This window comes from Cyphomyrmex costatus, unplaced genomic scaffold (assembly GCF_001594065.2).
Source record: "Cyphomyrmex costatus isolate MS0001 unplaced genomic scaffold, Ccosl1.0 scaffold216, whole genome shotgun sequence".
In the NCBI taxonomy this organism is placed as follows: domain Eukaryota; kingdom Metazoa; phylum Arthropoda; class Insecta; order Hymenoptera; family Formicidae; genus Cyphomyrmex; species Cyphomyrmex costatus.
In genome coordinates this window covers 1,250,823-1,268,894 of record NW_017276214.1, presented here as the reverse complement: position 1 = coordinate 1,268,894, position 18,072 = coordinate 1,250,823, and positions in this window count along the sequence as shown.

Sequence of the window (18,072 nt, the reverse complement as noted above, 5' to 3'; positions counted from 1 at the left end):
CCGCACTTCCTGCGCTACCCGCGAGTGGTACACACCACGTGAGAGTTTCTGGACGACGTGCGCGAGTTTCGCCTTCATATATCGCATTCGCCGACCGGCAACACGAGGTCCTCCCTCTCCCCGAGCGATACCCGTGCGCGCGTCCACCCGCGCGCCCCCTCTTGTCACCTCTTCTTTTGAGGCCTCCAGCCGATCGTGCAGTCGATCTGCGTACGTTCGAAAATTTATCGAGGAAGGAAAAGAAGAGAAGCATGCTTGCACAAGGGGTACAATCATGTCGATCCTGTCACTCTTAATCCGTCAGGACGCGCGATGTCCAGTCGCGCAATCACGGCGCGTGCCCTTGACACGTGGCCGAGATTATTAAGTCCCCAACCAGAACGACAGGTCATGATAACGTCAAAGTGACATTAAAATGAATCATGACTGATCGAAAAGACTTTTAATAATCATTTTGAAGACATTTTCGTTGTCATCGTGACTTTTTGTTCTGTTTGAGTCAAGATGCTAAAGAAATTTTTTATTAAGTTAATATAACTCTTTTATTAAAATATTGATAAAATAGCTATTAAAAATTTAGATAATTTAGATAGTAATTTGACGTGTTTCATGAAATTAGAAGAATTTGTTTAGTAAATTATTAATCCACGATTAAATATAAATAAGTTTTAATCATAATTTTGGAACTTCTTTCACTATAAACAATTAATCCCTAATTTCAAATTTACTATTACTAGATCTATTCAATATCTAATATATACAAATCTACATATATATATACTATCTATATACTAAATCTATTTAGAGATCTTTCTAATTGTTTAATATCTGCTGAACACATTTTCACGTTGTCTTTTCGACAAGCATTACCTAAACTCTAAACTATCTCTAAATCGCGATTGTTTTGTTTACAATTATATAAGTTTTTAAGGAAACATTTTGCATTTACTAAGACAAATTATTTGCATACCTTTTCCAATTAATCGTGATAATGAGAAAGCTACACTTTGGAACGATAGCTTGAGGAAACGGATAGATATCCAGTAACAAATAGCACGCATAAACGTTTGTGTGACACGCGTGCGTAATAAGACGATGAAGCATCGCTATGCACGCACGTATGCAGTACCATTCATAAGTTCGCAAACCTGATTTAGCAGATAGATGACCTTTAACGAGCAACACACGCATGTCAATTTACAATTTGTATTCTTATATAATTCACCAAAATTATATATGACTACAAAAAACACATTCGAAAGGCAACTTCCAATTCGTTCCCACCTCAAATTTCGTGATTTCAGGAGTCTTTTATGCATATATATATATATATATAATTTAGGAAACCGTTTCTTGTTTGTTTACCTACTAACAATAAGATTACTTTAGAAGTTTAGAACGTATATACAAAACAGACATCAATCAATAATTTGTAAAACAAAAGCTAAGTGACAGGAATGAAAAAGTAAACCAAAGCAAATAAAAAGTAAATATCAAATAACGTATGTAAATACTATTAGTATTTCAATGCCTTTTCATTACGGCATATTTGACATTTTTTTACTTAGTATGCTATACTTTTTTTATTAATAAGGATATGTAATAGAAATGCATACATTTATTACTGTTATATATTTCTTAATATCTGGTTTTAATTGAAAAAAAATTATTACAACATGTTTATTTTTATGCGATATTTTTACATAATATTCATATGGTAATTACGTGACAAAACAGTATAGAGAGTAGCACCGGGGAGTTAAGAAGAATAGCGAATTAGCGCGCATTTAAATGCATTAAAAGATGTTAAATAAAGTTAAATAGCGGAAACTGGGGACTTTATACAAACCTGTTTAATATATGTGCGTTTTATAAATCGGTGTAATATAAATGAACGCGTTGGTTTGTTCGTATTGTATTTTAAAGTAGAATCTCGTCCGTATTCATGCGAATTTATGGATGGTACTTGTGTGTCAGTGAACTGTCCAAGTTGGTTTCGAGATTCTGCTCTCTTTCTTCGCTTTCGTTTTCGCCGCCGAGAATAAAGAGAATAAAGAGTTTTTACGAACCGCATTTTAACGCTCGCGTTGAAAAATCGTTCTCGCGTGGGTGTGACGAGAGCGATCTCCTTTGTTACAAAAATTCAATTCAACGTGACGTGCATTAAGTCAATAAGTCGCATCGTAACACGGAGAACAGTGTAGAAACACTTGCGAAGCTGTTAAAGACTTCGGCACGGGAATTTGGATCGGAGAAAAAATATTTATTTAATTTAATTTATCGTGTGTATTCAAAGAATTACATTTCAGGTATGCAGGAATAAATAAGTACACAAATGGTGAGGCACCAGCAACACTATGATGTTATTAAGTCTACCAGAACGGTTTAAATTGTAGGTAGTGTACTGAAGGAACGATTTTATTATAAAATATCTATATATATATATATATATATATATATATATATTTATTTAGCTATATACAAATCAGTACAAAATAATTTTGCTGGATCATTAAAATAATTACGTAGGAATTTCAAACACGATGAGCAATGCTGCAAGAAATTTTGACATTCTAGCAATCGGTATGAACGTCTTCATAATTATTTTGATAATCCAGCAAAATTATTTTTAGATGTACGTTAGTTAAATTTTTAGATATATTTGCAGGAAAACCATTTATATATTGAATTACTTAATGAAGATTATATTAATTAACAATTATTGCCATTTTTTTATTCTCGAATTAGTTTTATCAACAAAATTAAATTTTCTTTCTCTTAATCTTTACAACCCTGCTAAAAATAAACATTACGGTTGCACATTTTTATCTCGACGTTATCAATGTTTATCAACGCTACTTGCAAACCAGATAAACGTTGTGTCGCCAAGAAGGTCTCTTGGTCCTCGTCGTAATGCAACGGTAATAGGTAATAATTAAACAGCATTAATTGGGTCGTTACGCGGTGACAAAGCGACTCCGTAGTAAATAGCTTCCGCAATTAGCGCCGTGCGTTCGTCGTTGCTGATGCACTCACGTTGCATTCTCGCGCGCCACTCGCACAAGAATAATTATGTCTGTGCAACTTCCATACGTAACCCCGCGATGAATTCACCACGTTCGCGCGTTACACGGCATGTCGCGTGTGTTACATCTCGCTCTTCGGTATGCTGGTTGTGACGGCGCTTGATGCGAATAGTTGTGTACATACAACATCGAGAGGACCAAGTATATTGCTGCAGTAAATGTTTTATCTTACATTTCTATTAATAGTCTGAGTTTTATTAATATATATAGTAAGATGTGTAAAAATTTCCCTTTTATTGCTTTTTCCACTTTTTTGAGTCCAATTATAAGTGCATGACAACATATTTTATCGCGTACAATGTTTTGTGACAGCATATTTTGTAGGGATAAGAATCATGATAGCTATCATAGTAACATTTAAGTGACAATAAAATTTAATGAAACATTAAGTCACACCTCATCAATCTAAGATATCATTGATCAAAGATATAATATAGTCTTAATGTCTCATTTAAAAGCTCGCTAAAATTACTGTAAGAGTTTATAAGGTGTGGCTCAAAGTTCGAATGATATTAAAGTCATTATCAGCTATCACGCGATATTATACCATTGCGTCAACTGTAAAAAATGTCATCATTTAAGTGAATTGTTTGACGTAAAGTAATTACTATATGCAATCAAAAGCGCATAATTATTCACGTATTGTTTAATTTCGAAGAATTTTATTTCCTTCCTTTTGTTTTCTAATTTAATGTACTAATTCAAAATTTATTTATTAAAATTACAATTTAAATTTTAGTTTTAATTTTTTTCTTTAAATTTTTTAATGTAAGTTCCTGAATACAATGCTTATGACAAAATTACAAAATTAATTTTATATTTAATAAAAATTTAGTATATGCAGTAAAAATATTTAGAGAAATGTTTTAATGTAAAAAATATTAAATTTAAGACACTATTAAATTTAAAATATTAAATTTAAGACTATAAATTTAAAGACATTAATTGAGAAAATTAAAAATTTTAATAATAAAAAAATATGTTATTTCATCAGTTTAATAAAAATGGTTTGGTTATTTTTTTTCTTGATGAATATCTTTCCGAAATTACGATTCATTTCCGTGATAAGAACAATCGTTTTTATTCAATTTATCTCGCGTATAATGTAGTATAATGACAGAAATGGGCTATTTTCAAATGGGTAGGCAACAATGTAGAAAATAGAAAAATTGCAAATGTATTGGATATGTTTCTTTGATGAGAATGGAAAATTTTCCATCTTGTTAATGAGATTTTTCAGAAAATAATTGAACAGCAGTAATCTATATCGTATATACGAATAATTGTGCAAAATTAGGCAAACAATTAAATAGATTTGTCGCGATAGCACGAATAAAGGACAATTATGCGCTCTTCTCAGAAATAGAAGAAACGCGCAGGGTTATGCAATTCACGTTCGGGAATTCGTAAGATCGAGGAAAACTACGCCGCTTAAATGCAAGGCACGCCGTAACGCTTTAATGACATTGGCGGGCCATGCATCGCAAAGAATCACTACAATGGTCATCATAGCATTAATCATTGTTGAGATCACATTGATTGCTCTCCGTTTAATTCTTTCATCTTTCGCAACGAGACTTCTAACAAGACTAATAAATCACGAACTCATTATTGCACTTGTGCAATAAAAAGAGATGCATCTCTCGAAGGATCAAACATTTTGGATGCTTTGTATAAAATGATCTCTTTAATTTCAATGTCTCTTTTCCTTCATATTTTTAAAGATATTTATTGTATTTTAGAGAATATATTTTTAGTTTTAAAAAAGTGTATTCTTTTTTAATTAAAATGTTCAAGAAATGAAGCTAAGCAAAAGGTATTATTTAAATTCATAATCATGAAATTTAGTGATATTATATATGATACGTATTAGGAGCAAAAATTATTTCTTTCATTTAAATTATACAGTAAGTTTCGACCGATGGAAAATCTCCCTTGAAAATATTATATCTACACGCCGTGTGGAAAAATTAAATTTAATCGACTTGAATTACTGTACAAATATATCGTGCACATACCGCTTGTAAATTATATCTCGCACGATCATCTGTCTAGTCGATCTGATTAATCGTTCTTGCGATTTGCTAGCATATTGCGAAAGTGTGACATTGAAGAATATTATTCCTCTGATCGAATCATTTTGTTAAAATAAATTTTTAATTTATGTTAAATGATAAAAATCCTGCTCTAATAATTACACCTGATTTTTCTTATTTTTTATGTCATTTTTATGTAATATCGTTTGTTATGCTCAAGTCAATTTAAACAACTCTTGGAATAATATACATAAGTAAATAAAGGAGCGCCAAATAAATCGACATGATTGAATTTTGGTGCTTCAATCATATTTGGTGCTCTTTTATTTATTTGTGTTATTCACATAAGCGATCTAATTTAACTCATTTTAAATACTAAAAACTGCCAACAATACCGTCATACTATACTTTGTTTTTGGATACAATACTTTTTAAATAAAAGCTAAAAATAAAACTTTAGAAACCTAAGTATTATACAAACTAGAAAGTCTTCTATCAGAAAACTGTTTGCATTTTGCAATAATTAATTTTTTCGTAAAATAAGCAAAAAAGAGCATTTGATGAAATGGACTTCAAAACTGATATAGCAGACAGTAATGCTACATATTCTTTTCTTCTTCTTTCAGGAATTATCTGAACAAAATACTTACAGGTAAATGTGTATATAAGAATTTCTAGAATTTATTTGATATAAAATATCTTCTTTTTATTATAATATGCATACTTTATGCTGTTCTGCGAGATGCAAACACGCGACAATTGTTTTGGGAAATTTTCCTGTAAGTACAGGATAGCATTCTTGGATAGAACTATTTAACATTATAACGTTATACATAAAAATTAAGTTAGTTTGTGGGTTACACAGGTATGCCGATTTACGCTGCGTCCCGATATTATACTTAAAATTAAGTCATGAACAAAATAAGAAAGAAAAGATATAAATAAAACAAATTTAAGAAAGTAAAAATATATAAAATGATTTAATACTGTGCCGATAGAATACCTATTATTATTTAAAATATACAATTTCCAAAAAAAGTCGTAAGAATTTTATTTTCGCATTTGTAGAATTTGTTCTTAGTTAATTTTATAAAAACCAATTAGACATAAACATATGAATTATAATATAAGCTTTTACTTTTTTTTTATTCATATAAACAGATCATATTTTCTTATCACTATTAATAAAGTGAATATGTTTAGTTATTAAGAAATAAAGTGATTCTTTCAAAAGGTATTGTACGAATATATCTGTATCGATGACTTTTGCTTAATAAAATCAGAAAATAATAATAAAATAATAAAGGGGAGGATGATAATCATTAATATTAAAATTTATCAATACTAAATAATACTTTTAACAGTCTAGCTGGATCTTAGATGCTTGAATAATTCTGTGTATTTATATGTATAATACTACGTATGGACTCCTTGAAATTGCGTGCCAAAACAATTTTTCAGTCTTGTGTGTGAAACGCAAACTCTATTAAACTACCGCAGTAATATCACGAGTTAAATTAACTAATAATTTAACAATTCAATTCTCTTTGCGCGTCATAGAACGATCTTAATGTTCAATGACATATCAAAATCTGTAAATAATTAATTCTTATTGAGAAAAATACCAATAAGAAATAATGTTTATTAATTTTAATATCAGTAATGTAACATTTACATTAAAAAAAAAACCAAAAAGATGTAGTTTATTAAATGTTGATTTCATACTTATTCAATAAATTTATCCTCGAAATAAATCCTGCACGACACGTGTAGAATAACATGACGCGTAGTAAAGGATAATAATTAAATGCCAGCATAGCGGAAATTGTAGAATCTCGACAAGCGATCGTTTGTGATGCGAAACAAAAAGTACCGTGAGAAATCTCATATCTACCGGTACTGGCGTTGCTATAATTTTTTTACAATCGCTTGTGCAGCGAAATCCTTCAAAAATTTGTAAAGTTACCTTTATTATCTTAATTCTGCAAAGTATGCTGTAAAATTCATATTTAGTTTTAATTTATTTAATTTAAATTAATTCCGACGCATTTTATAAGCCAGTTTTTGCACTTTAGGATAGCAGTTAAATAATAAAAGTTAATTTTTCATGCGCAAATGCGCAAAAGATTTCACTAGAATTTTACATTTTGCGGCCGGGAATTGTCGCCAGAGATTCCTCGCTTATTCGTCTCACTATAAAACTTGATTGCATCACGTTCCCAGAAGACTCGTAAAGTAAATTTTACGCGATAAAATTCGCATCTATCTTAAACTGAGAACTTTATCAATATAAATTCTTTTCTTTTTTGTGGAAATTTTTTAGCCTGAAAGAAAAATAGCCCGTCGACATGTCTAAGAATAAGAATATTCTAAAATAATTAAAGCACCTCTCAAGAAAAATAATGACGGAATGAGGAATTAAAGTAATACGCGATTAAAGAATACCTTCGTCTTGCACGAAACAATGAATCGACAGCACGTAAACATACATTGTCGGATTATCAGATGATTATCGAGATCGTTAGGGTGCAATTTCTCGAACGCATAACATTAACAGCTGATGCTAATCGCGTGTGCAGAAGCCGCCGCCGCGAGCTAGTCGTGAACACTATAATTGTCGACGCATAGAAAATGAGGCACGCCAACGACGCGGCGGAATGCAAAATTATCCGTTTCACATGACTCGCTGTTTCCGGCTAAGCACGTCCGAGATCACACTCTTTGAATAAAATTAATTTTTCCTTTCCGAAAAAACTTTGACAGAAAACAAAAACGAATTAGAAAAACATAAATTTCCTAAAATTTTAGATTTAGTAATTTTACATAATTAGAGGTATTTATTTTAGAGATATTAATAATCGACATTCCTATAAAATACAACATAAAATTCTTCATTAAATTACTTCTTGAATTAGTTTATCGTTTTTGAAAATTCAAGAAAAACAGTGTAGGGTACGGCACAAGTTTTTTTTTTTTTTTTTTTTTTTTTTTCAGAAAAACAAGCGTCGCATAATATTGATAATTTGTATTGACGATTATCAATAATTAGAGTGCAGTAAAATGGAATGTAAATGTTTCGTAACACGCTAGTTTTGCTTGAGATCTTCTCATCGATAGTAACTTCCTTGAAAAAAATTTAAATATATAAATGAAATAAAATTTTCAATTTTGCATATTTCGGGAAATGCAATAAATATAGATCAATATTTAGAATGTATTTTTATTAACTATAAATGCGCGCCTTTATTTTGTAAAATTTTATAGTATTCAATTATATTAAATTATATAGTAACTATATTATATTATAGTTTAAAAATTACATAGATCATAAAAAATTATAGAATTTTTTATGATCTATATGAATTTTTTATGATTAAAAAAATTTTCGCGTTTTTTCGTAAATTGTACGTAAGTCGCGATCTGTCGAGAACGATTTAAAGCACAGTAGAATTAAACTTTTGTAACACTGATATAGCCCATGTCTGCCCGTCGATAAAATAGGAATTTGTTATCATCGATTTACTAATTAATAGAATTATTGTAATAAAAATATTAAAAAATTGATTTACAATAATATTTTATTATTGTTTTAGAATACTCGGTAAGATACTTAATTGTAACGCTATTAAAAGTTTATTAAATATGTTACGAGTGATAAAGTTGCAGTTTCTTTTCACACAGACAAGAATATAATGATAAAAAACATTTGTTACAAATAAAGATATGTTAAAATAAAAATTAAAAAATACGGGATAATCAGTCTTGCTCAACAAATAATATTATAAAATTTTCGTTGTAAAAGTTACTTAAAAATTTACGTGCAATACACAATTTCAAAATAAAAGGATTAAGAATTAAAATCGTAGCGCGTACGATGTTTATGTATCATAACACTGTTTTTATATGTTTAACCCTGGATTTTCCTGACGGATGAAGAACTTAATTAAATGGAAAATCGCCTCGTAATCTCTTTCTCAAGATATGACACGCCATTTAATTACATGTAATTGCATAACAATCTACAACGATGCGTTCATGCGTCGCCGGCGAACGCTATTCAAGCTACTTGCTGCCGGAAACGCATTCCTTTGTATTTTCATATATTTATGCACGTAAATGATTCGAAGAACTTCCGCGGGATTGATAAATGATATGATTTCCTGAAGAAAAACCGCATGAAGCGTATCATACCGTGACGAGGTTTAGCTATTAAATCGTTAACTCATCCATGAATTCGTATAGATTTGAAAACGTAGAGTGATATACGTAAACGTATCTAACGCAAAATGTAGCAAAATAATGCATTTTTAAGATTGAGAATAATAAAAGAATATAAATTAAAATAAAGAATTAAATATAAATCTTTGGACAAAAATGGAGGAATATATCCATCTTGTTTTTGTACGTGCTAAAATATCAGTTTTTTTTCTTTCTTTGTGCAAAATTATAATATAATATATAAAAGGATATTGCGGTGGACTCACGTCGATGTCGTTCCTGAGCGGATCTCTCCTCGTCCTCCTTGGGCATAGATGCTGTGTGCCGTTGCGCTCGGTCATTTTCCACGTATCCTTCGGGAAATACCGTAGAAACATTCATCCCGGGTTTCTAGAATTGCAGGATTTAATTACGATCAGTAAGTCCTTGATCCTTGATTCAACAGTTCCTCTCACTATTCATGTTCTTTGAATATTCAAACTATTTAAAGTGTTATTTATTTCCGAGGACATAAAGATTTTCTGATATTACAATAAAAAGTAAAACAAAGTTCTCTACATTGCTCAAAGAGATAGTAAATATATATTACACGCTTTATTTATGTTATACGTCATTACCATTGTTTCAATTATGAATCTCAGATTGCCCCTTCTCATCTCGCGACACAAAATGTTGCACAAACGTGAACAGTACGTTAATGACGTAAATAGAAACAGGAAATCGGTATAAATTAATGATACACTGTGATTTATTGCATCTATCTAGTAGTTTGAACAAAAAGCTATATAACGACTATTTCACGGATGTCTCGCCACGTAACTACTCTTTAACTCTTTATTGAGGTTCTGATCGTATTAGAATGGTTGCTAATTCGTCCTCTAAATCCGACTTCATTAGCGATTCTTTGTCAACTTATCATTGATCATGCATACAGCGGAGAAGATCGAAGAATCTTTTTTACAATAAAATACAAAATAATAAATTATAATAAAAGAAAATTATTTTTATGTTTTCTGTTAACTTCAACACTGACGTATATAGTTACACTATATAGTTACTTAAGTATACTGTTATTTAATTTTAAAGAAAAGTTAACCAAGATCAAATATTACATTCATGTTTTTAATAAATTAATGTAATTATTAAAATCAAATTTGCAAAAATGATAATTGATAAGAAAATTAATTAAAGATAGATATGTATAAGGTATTCTTTTCAATAAAGAATAAACAGAAGAATGGCCGAAAATTTTCTATCCTCTAATATCATTTCGTTTTATTGCTTCGAAAATTGCCATTATCCACACTCGAATGGTTTTAGAGTTTATTAGTTGCTGAGTGAAAACCTAGTTAACGTATGGCCTCCACTGTTTGAGAATGTCACGGAGAAATAGAAAACTAAAAATTTACATAAATGTGTAAAATCTTGGAAATTTCACAAAATGTACTAAAGATTTGCATAAATGACAATGCCGAAACAACTTTCTCGTTTCTCTCACTCTCTCTCTCTCTCTCACCCCTCTTCTCTCTCTCTCTCTCTCTCTCTCTCTCTCTCTCTCTCTCTCTCTCTCTCTCTCTCTCGCTTCTCTTTATTTTATTATCTTTAGCTGCAGACCTAAATCAAACAATGTATATGGCAAAATACAAATTCTGACTCACAAGTCAGACTTCAGGTATAACGATAAGATCGTACTGCTTGTATCATTGCATCATAATTATCTCAACTTTCATTACCTAAGGAAAGCCGGTATTTAAACGAAAGAGCGTAACTTATCTTTCGTTTGGAAAATTACAAAAATCGAGTGTATACAACAAAACTGATAATAGCAATAATCCGTTTTAAAGGTGCGTCAAGATTATTGAACTAAAACTCGAGCCGAAACTCAAACCGAATCTCAAGTTGCGAGCATTTCTATGATATTTTATAAATAATTTTAAACTTTTGTAAATAACTTAATCTTATGAAATTTTAGAAAATTTTAGACGGTTTAAAAATTCACAGAAATAAATATCGTTTAATTATATCATATATATTACATGTATGAATACATTAAATAAATGTATTAATACTTTTTTTTATTTGTTACATGACCCGATATAAAAAACCAATGAAAATTAGCCGAAATGCTCGCTCAAAGTTCGGTTCGATAGTCTGGACGCACCTTAAAATACGATAATCTGTACTTATTATATAGATAAATGAATATTATTTCTCGATTTTATATCAAAATCATAAGTTGGAATTAATGTTTATAGTTCCAAAAATACGTCTAATTTAATGTATTCATACATGTTGTACAATATTATTAAACAATATTTTATTTCTATAAATTCTTGAGCCTAAAATATTTTTTAATTTTATAAGAAGGTGTTTATAAAGCTCTAAAATTATTTATAAAGTATTATAGAATAAAGTAGAATTAAACTAAAACGTTCAAATTAAAAAATTTAATAAATGTTAAATATAAATAAAAATTGATATCTAATTTATAAAGTCGATATGCAGTTTTCGATATTAACAGCCGCTTAGTGCTTAAAAATTGATAAAAAAAAAAGTAAACTTACTCCCAGACGCCGGTTTAAGCCAAATCTCCTGGCAGTTGAATTGTAGACCAGGAATTCACGCCACAGACTTAGATAGCTGGTTTTACCATTAGGACGCGACATCCCCTAGGTTTTGCAATCCAGGAACCCGCCTCTATCAGCCATTTACCCGCTACGAAACCGGTTAACCGGCGTCAGGATTAATCTCACGAGGTGATGACTAGAACGAGGTGGTGGCGAACGACCACTGAAAGAATCCGCTGTGATCCCCGACTACCCCGAACCCGCCGATTCGACGTAATATTCAAGTAGCGAGGGTGGTGGTGATAATAGTACACGTGACGACCTTGACAGCGACCTCAAGTTGCGTGACGCTGTGATGATCGTTCTGCTCGCAATGTTCCGGTCACATCGGTCTACTTGCATCGACCTCGATACTGTTCCTATTGTCCCGACAAATCAGTAATGAAATCATAAATTGAAAGAATCATCTTAAATTTTCAGAATAAAAGAGAAACCGTACCTCAATTGAAGATGACCTTTTGATATTTCTGGTACCAGCAACACGTTATAATTTTATAAACGAGATTGCTTCCTATAATTTTATAAATGATTATATATTACATAATCTCTCTTTTTTATTTTTATTGTTAAATAGTTTTGTGTTGCTTTCTTTTTTTACTCTCTCTTCTCTCTCTCTCTCTCTCTCTCTCTCTCTCTCTCTCTCTCTCTCTCTCATCTTTTCATTTTCTCCTTACTTTTATTTCTTTTTAGATTAAATTCTATATTCTTTTATTCTTTCTTCTTTTCCTTTTTACTAGATATCACAGACGTGCGCTTTGCACGCGCTATTAACTTTTTATTTCTTTCTATAATTGTATGAATATATATATAATTGATATTACAACTGTTAATTCTCTCTCTCCTTGATATAGGTATATAATTGTCAAAAAATACAGTGACAGCTGTTCACAGAGTAAGAGCAAAGAGAGAACTAATCAGCGTCACAAAAAAGAGTGCACAATAAACTTCGGGATTTTCTAAAGGATTTCGATATATCTAAGTATTGATTTAACGTATCGTGAAGAATGGAACTAATAAAATTTTATAGGCCTTATTCTCGAAAAATATCGCACATGGAAAATACTGCAGAAATTTATAATATACATATATGCTTAACATATACTATTTTATGATATGTATACGTAATGTATACTATTTTCGTATGTGGAATTTTTTAAGAATAAGGCTCCAGATAAGATATATGTATAGTTTAGCGCACCTAAACATTTCAGTTATATTTCTCTTCTATCGTACGACTTTTGGCCTTTCATACAAAAGTGTATAAACAGTAAGTACTAAATCAAGGCCACAGATAAGATTCCGTTAGTAATGGCAGCGATCTCCGACCGCGGACTTCCGGTCATCGCCTGCAATGGCCAATTACTCTCGCAGTTTATTCAGATTAAGCCTGTGATATCATTCGCAGCTGAGTCGAGACTTTTATTTAATTTTCACAATGTTAATAATATTGCAGCAATTTCATTTTTTCCAAACAAAGTTAGAGATTGTTTTGATTCTTCATTAATTAATCGAACTCCTTTAAATGAAATTAATTTAACTTCAGACGTAATATAGAATCATATCATCTTTCTTCAAAGTTGTCCGTTCTATTCTAATTATTAAATTGTAAGAATTAATGAACAAGCTAATTTTCAATATTACAAGACGCCTTTGTAAAAATATTTTAACTGTATATTATTTTCAAAATTTGCGATTAAGGCCAGACTAAAAATTTCGTTATCAAAATTTATTTGTCATATCAAGTCTTTCGATTCCTTCGCAATTCTTCCTGGTGTTCTATTTCATAGCCGTTAAACGGCATTATGGCAATATGGTGAGTTCGCGTGCAGATAAAACCGCGACAATTAGCATACGTGAGGTCAACCGATGGACGCGATGAACATAGAATACGTCATACCTGCAGTTTCTTGCACCCATAACGATTGGTTTGCGACGCGCCGCAGGAAAGCTCACGGAAGTCGCATAATTGTACACGCCAATCTATGAAAAACGCCACGTGTTATCTCTATACTACAAAAAGTTTTCAATTATTCCTCTCAAAGAGAGTCTTACGTCGAACTCTAACACCGCCGTATGCCTTTTTAAACACGAAAGTCCATCTATCATCTTCAAACGTCATAAGAAAATACGCAAGTTCATTTGAGAGGCAAATATCTCTTTGTCACTTTAATTGGCGAATTTATTTCTGGGATATTTACGACTTCTCATGTTGCGGCAATTTAAATAGAATAATACAAATTGATCTTTCAATCTCACGCACGCCTATTTCTTCAAGATAAAACGAAAATTGACACGTGTTTGTGGATGCCTGGTTTCCTTCAAGCTGTCTCCTTAAAATCCAACATAAAACAGTGCCTGGTAAAATTGTTTTGGGCTATAATATAAACTTACATCTGCATCTAATATCCATCCAAAACAGAAATTACATCACAATTTAATTAAATGGTGGAATTCATAATTTAAGAAGCAGATATAAAACGGGAAAAAATAAAAAATTAAGCGAATCAAACAAAATAACAGTAATAATTATTAATAAGATGAAAATACAGAAAATATAACAAATAATCGAAAATATAATAAATATAGAAAATTCAAAATATGATAAATACTATAAATATTCCTTATTGTAAAATACTTTATAGATGATCTCGATTCATTTGCAAGGAAATATCGATCATGGTCATATTATGATCAAGATGATATTTCTCGATAGAGTTAATATCGCAATTTGTCCGCCATTTTGACTCAAAAGGCGAAAAAATATAATTTAGGTGTTTGTACTTGTAAGTTACATGTAATAACGTATACGTATACGTTATTCGATTGCATTTTAGCTCAAAATGGTCATTTTCATTTCAGTATAAATAATCCATCTAGTGACTTTAGATTGGATCTAGAACGCTGTAAGAAGGTCGAATAGAGAATGAAAAAAAGAATTGCTCGACCACGTGCAATCCATTGATGGTAAGTTTATTGGTATAAGAACGGTAGACAATAAAAAGTAATCCACTCATACAGTTTAGCTATGTTTCTAAGTGCTACTATGGTAAGTAACAATAAGGTGACGTCAAATTACGTCTTAATGACGTCAATAAAACACTATTAAAATGTCATTTTGCTGCTTAAAAGTCTATATATAGTTAATTCTTTAATACTATATTATGATATACGTGTGTCATTAATACGTAATTTTTTAATTATTGATTCGATTTAATATTTTAATAGATATTTATGATGATATTAATGATTCCTAATATCCTAATATTGCTTAATGATTTACATAATTTTAATATTATTGATATTAAAATTATATTGGCCCTTTTTTTTATTATTTTTGCAGATACTTATCTATGTTTGTTATAAGACAGTGTTAAAGCATCACTCGTTCTTAATTTTGCTAGTATATATAAAACACGTATTTCACACGCATTCTTAGTCGATGGAAGGACAACACGATGAGATAGTTGACAGTGTGCAACCGTCACGTGAAAAAAAAGCGGTAATGACTCGGCGATGACGATGACGATCTTGTACTGCTTCGCGGAATGTGCTCGGGAAACATAAGATGATTCATCTGCTTTTGGCGAACAAATCGAAATAGTGTCACCGAACTCGCGTTATTATTTCGCGACTTGTCTATTTGATTCTATATTTCAAATGTATCATTTACGATACACAAATATGTTATTTTAAGCAATTAATTCGCAGCAAATAGATATTATTTCATGAAATTGATCAAAACACGGAAAAATTACTAAATTTATCTCTTTAAACTTTATTGAGTTTTATTTTTAAGAAATTTATGTTATCTCTATTGATTTCTTAAGAAAATCTTTTTCTGTTATCTTAAATATTTCTCTTTATTTACTTTTCATGAATACTTTATTTTTACTTATATACATATAATGTAAATAAATATATTGTTTAAACTTATACTTTTTATTATCCCTAACAAGAGTTCCTGAGTTTCTTCTGGTTTCCTCCTTTGTTACTCTCCCTTGTCAGCATTATAATACATAATATGATAAATATACACACTTGCAGTTGAGCTGTATAAACCTTGATTCAGCGCCCAGATGACAACACGGCCAAGAACTCAGCTGCGCGGCAATGACAACAAATTCTAACAATACGACTCTCTTACGCGACACATATGCGTCGTCATGTTTGCATTATGCAGCCCTAAGCACGCTGCCATTCCATGTTGCACAATTGTGCTCTCTCTCTCTCTCTCTCTCTCTCTCTCTCTCTCTCTCTCTCTCTCTCTCTAGCAACATGGTGTAATTATAGTTCCGCTTTAAACGAAATAATACCAAGCTTGAAGAAATGCTTTGTTCGAAGCCGACGCTATTTAATTCCTCTGATGGTTAATTGACTTATTCGTGGTAATTTTGCGTCTCACTAGAATACCATGACTAGAAACAATGGTAAATAAAATACAGCGTGTTAATTCCGCATTATTGTTGCGGTTATCATATTAATCGCGTGAACGAATATCGCAGATAAAATCTTTTATAATAATACGTTTAGAAATTACACGTGCGTTCAATTTTTATTATTTAAAACTATGTTCAAAGAAAGTGTTCAGATATTCAAAATAAAATTACAGCCAATTTTGTAAAAAGTTTTGCAGATACTAAACGAGTACCATAAATTTTATATTTATCAGCTATTCAAACTTGCGCGAACGCGAGATTCATTATTAATAAATGTACATATAAAGATGATTGTGTACAAGATGAATCGCGTTTCGGATTACACAAATCAATCAAGAGAATAGCTACTTAACATTTTCTTGCGTAGCACGACATTCATCATCGCCCCCGCGTTTTCTAAATGCCATCAATTATACACCGCAATTGTCTTAATGGTACTTGGCTTACTCACGCAATTAGTTTAATAAGACAAAAGAAGAATACTGCGCAAAACGATATTTCATAAATATTGGCAATATTTAAGCAAGCAATTTTTATATTTGAAATTAATTCTCTTCGTGTTTTATACTATTTAATATAATTTAATGTAATATAATGAATTAAAAAATATATTTAAAAAGATAAAAGAGGGAAACAAACAATTAAAAACCTAGAAGTGTCACACAAAGAAAATAAAAATATATTTATGATAAAAATATAAATAATTTGAGTAAGAAGCATAATTAAAATAAGGGAAAAAATACATAATTAAAAGAAAATAATTAAATTGAAGCAAATAGAAAAACAATGCAATTTGGAAATAAAAATGTAAAAGCAATTCTTTTTTGCAGTTTTATTTAAAAATTACATTATTTTCTATTTTTACCTTGATTTAATCACCTTCTTCTAATTATCCACTTTATCCTTTGTTATTTTTACAATTAGATCGTTTATCAATTAAAAAATATTAGTTTCAAAAGAACAATATAAAAAAGAAGAATGGAAAATTAATAAACAGAAATTAAATTGTGGAGTTTAATCATAAGGTTAAACCTACAATGAAATCATCTTCGGAGTAGTCGTCGCGCTTAGATGATTCCCCCTTCGTTATGCATCGCGTGCATCGCAAGGAAGTACCGTTGAAACCGTACTTTCCTTTTCCTACCGGGAAAACACGATTTCCGATTACACGTCTTAGAAAAGGTATGATCGAAAGAACGCTAAAGGCAAAAAGGCTATTTGCTATCGCAAAAACTGCGCCGTGTGGCCGTGTCGTTCCGCATCTCCGCTAAAAATCATTTAGAATATCTGAACATTTACATTTACGTATATATGTATACTTATTTATGTTTACGTCAATGCAAAAATATCTAGTTATATATTAAAATATTGTACGGTACTTCGGATTTTAGATCGGTTCAAATTTTTAAGTTTTCAGATGATCGTTTTAAAATGAGTTTCGCTCCTTTCTTTTTTAACTTCCTAAAGCGATTGCGTTTCACAGTGGACCGATAAAAGATTGTGACGCAAAGATCAAGAAGTGAATCGAAAACAAGCCTGAATAAAACATAAACTGTTTTATATCAAGAGACGCGGTAGTGTCTCCGGCCATGTTCAAAAACTGAAAACACTACAAGTCTCTTATTAGTTTTATATTAGTTTTTCAAAAGGAATGAAACAATTTTACATT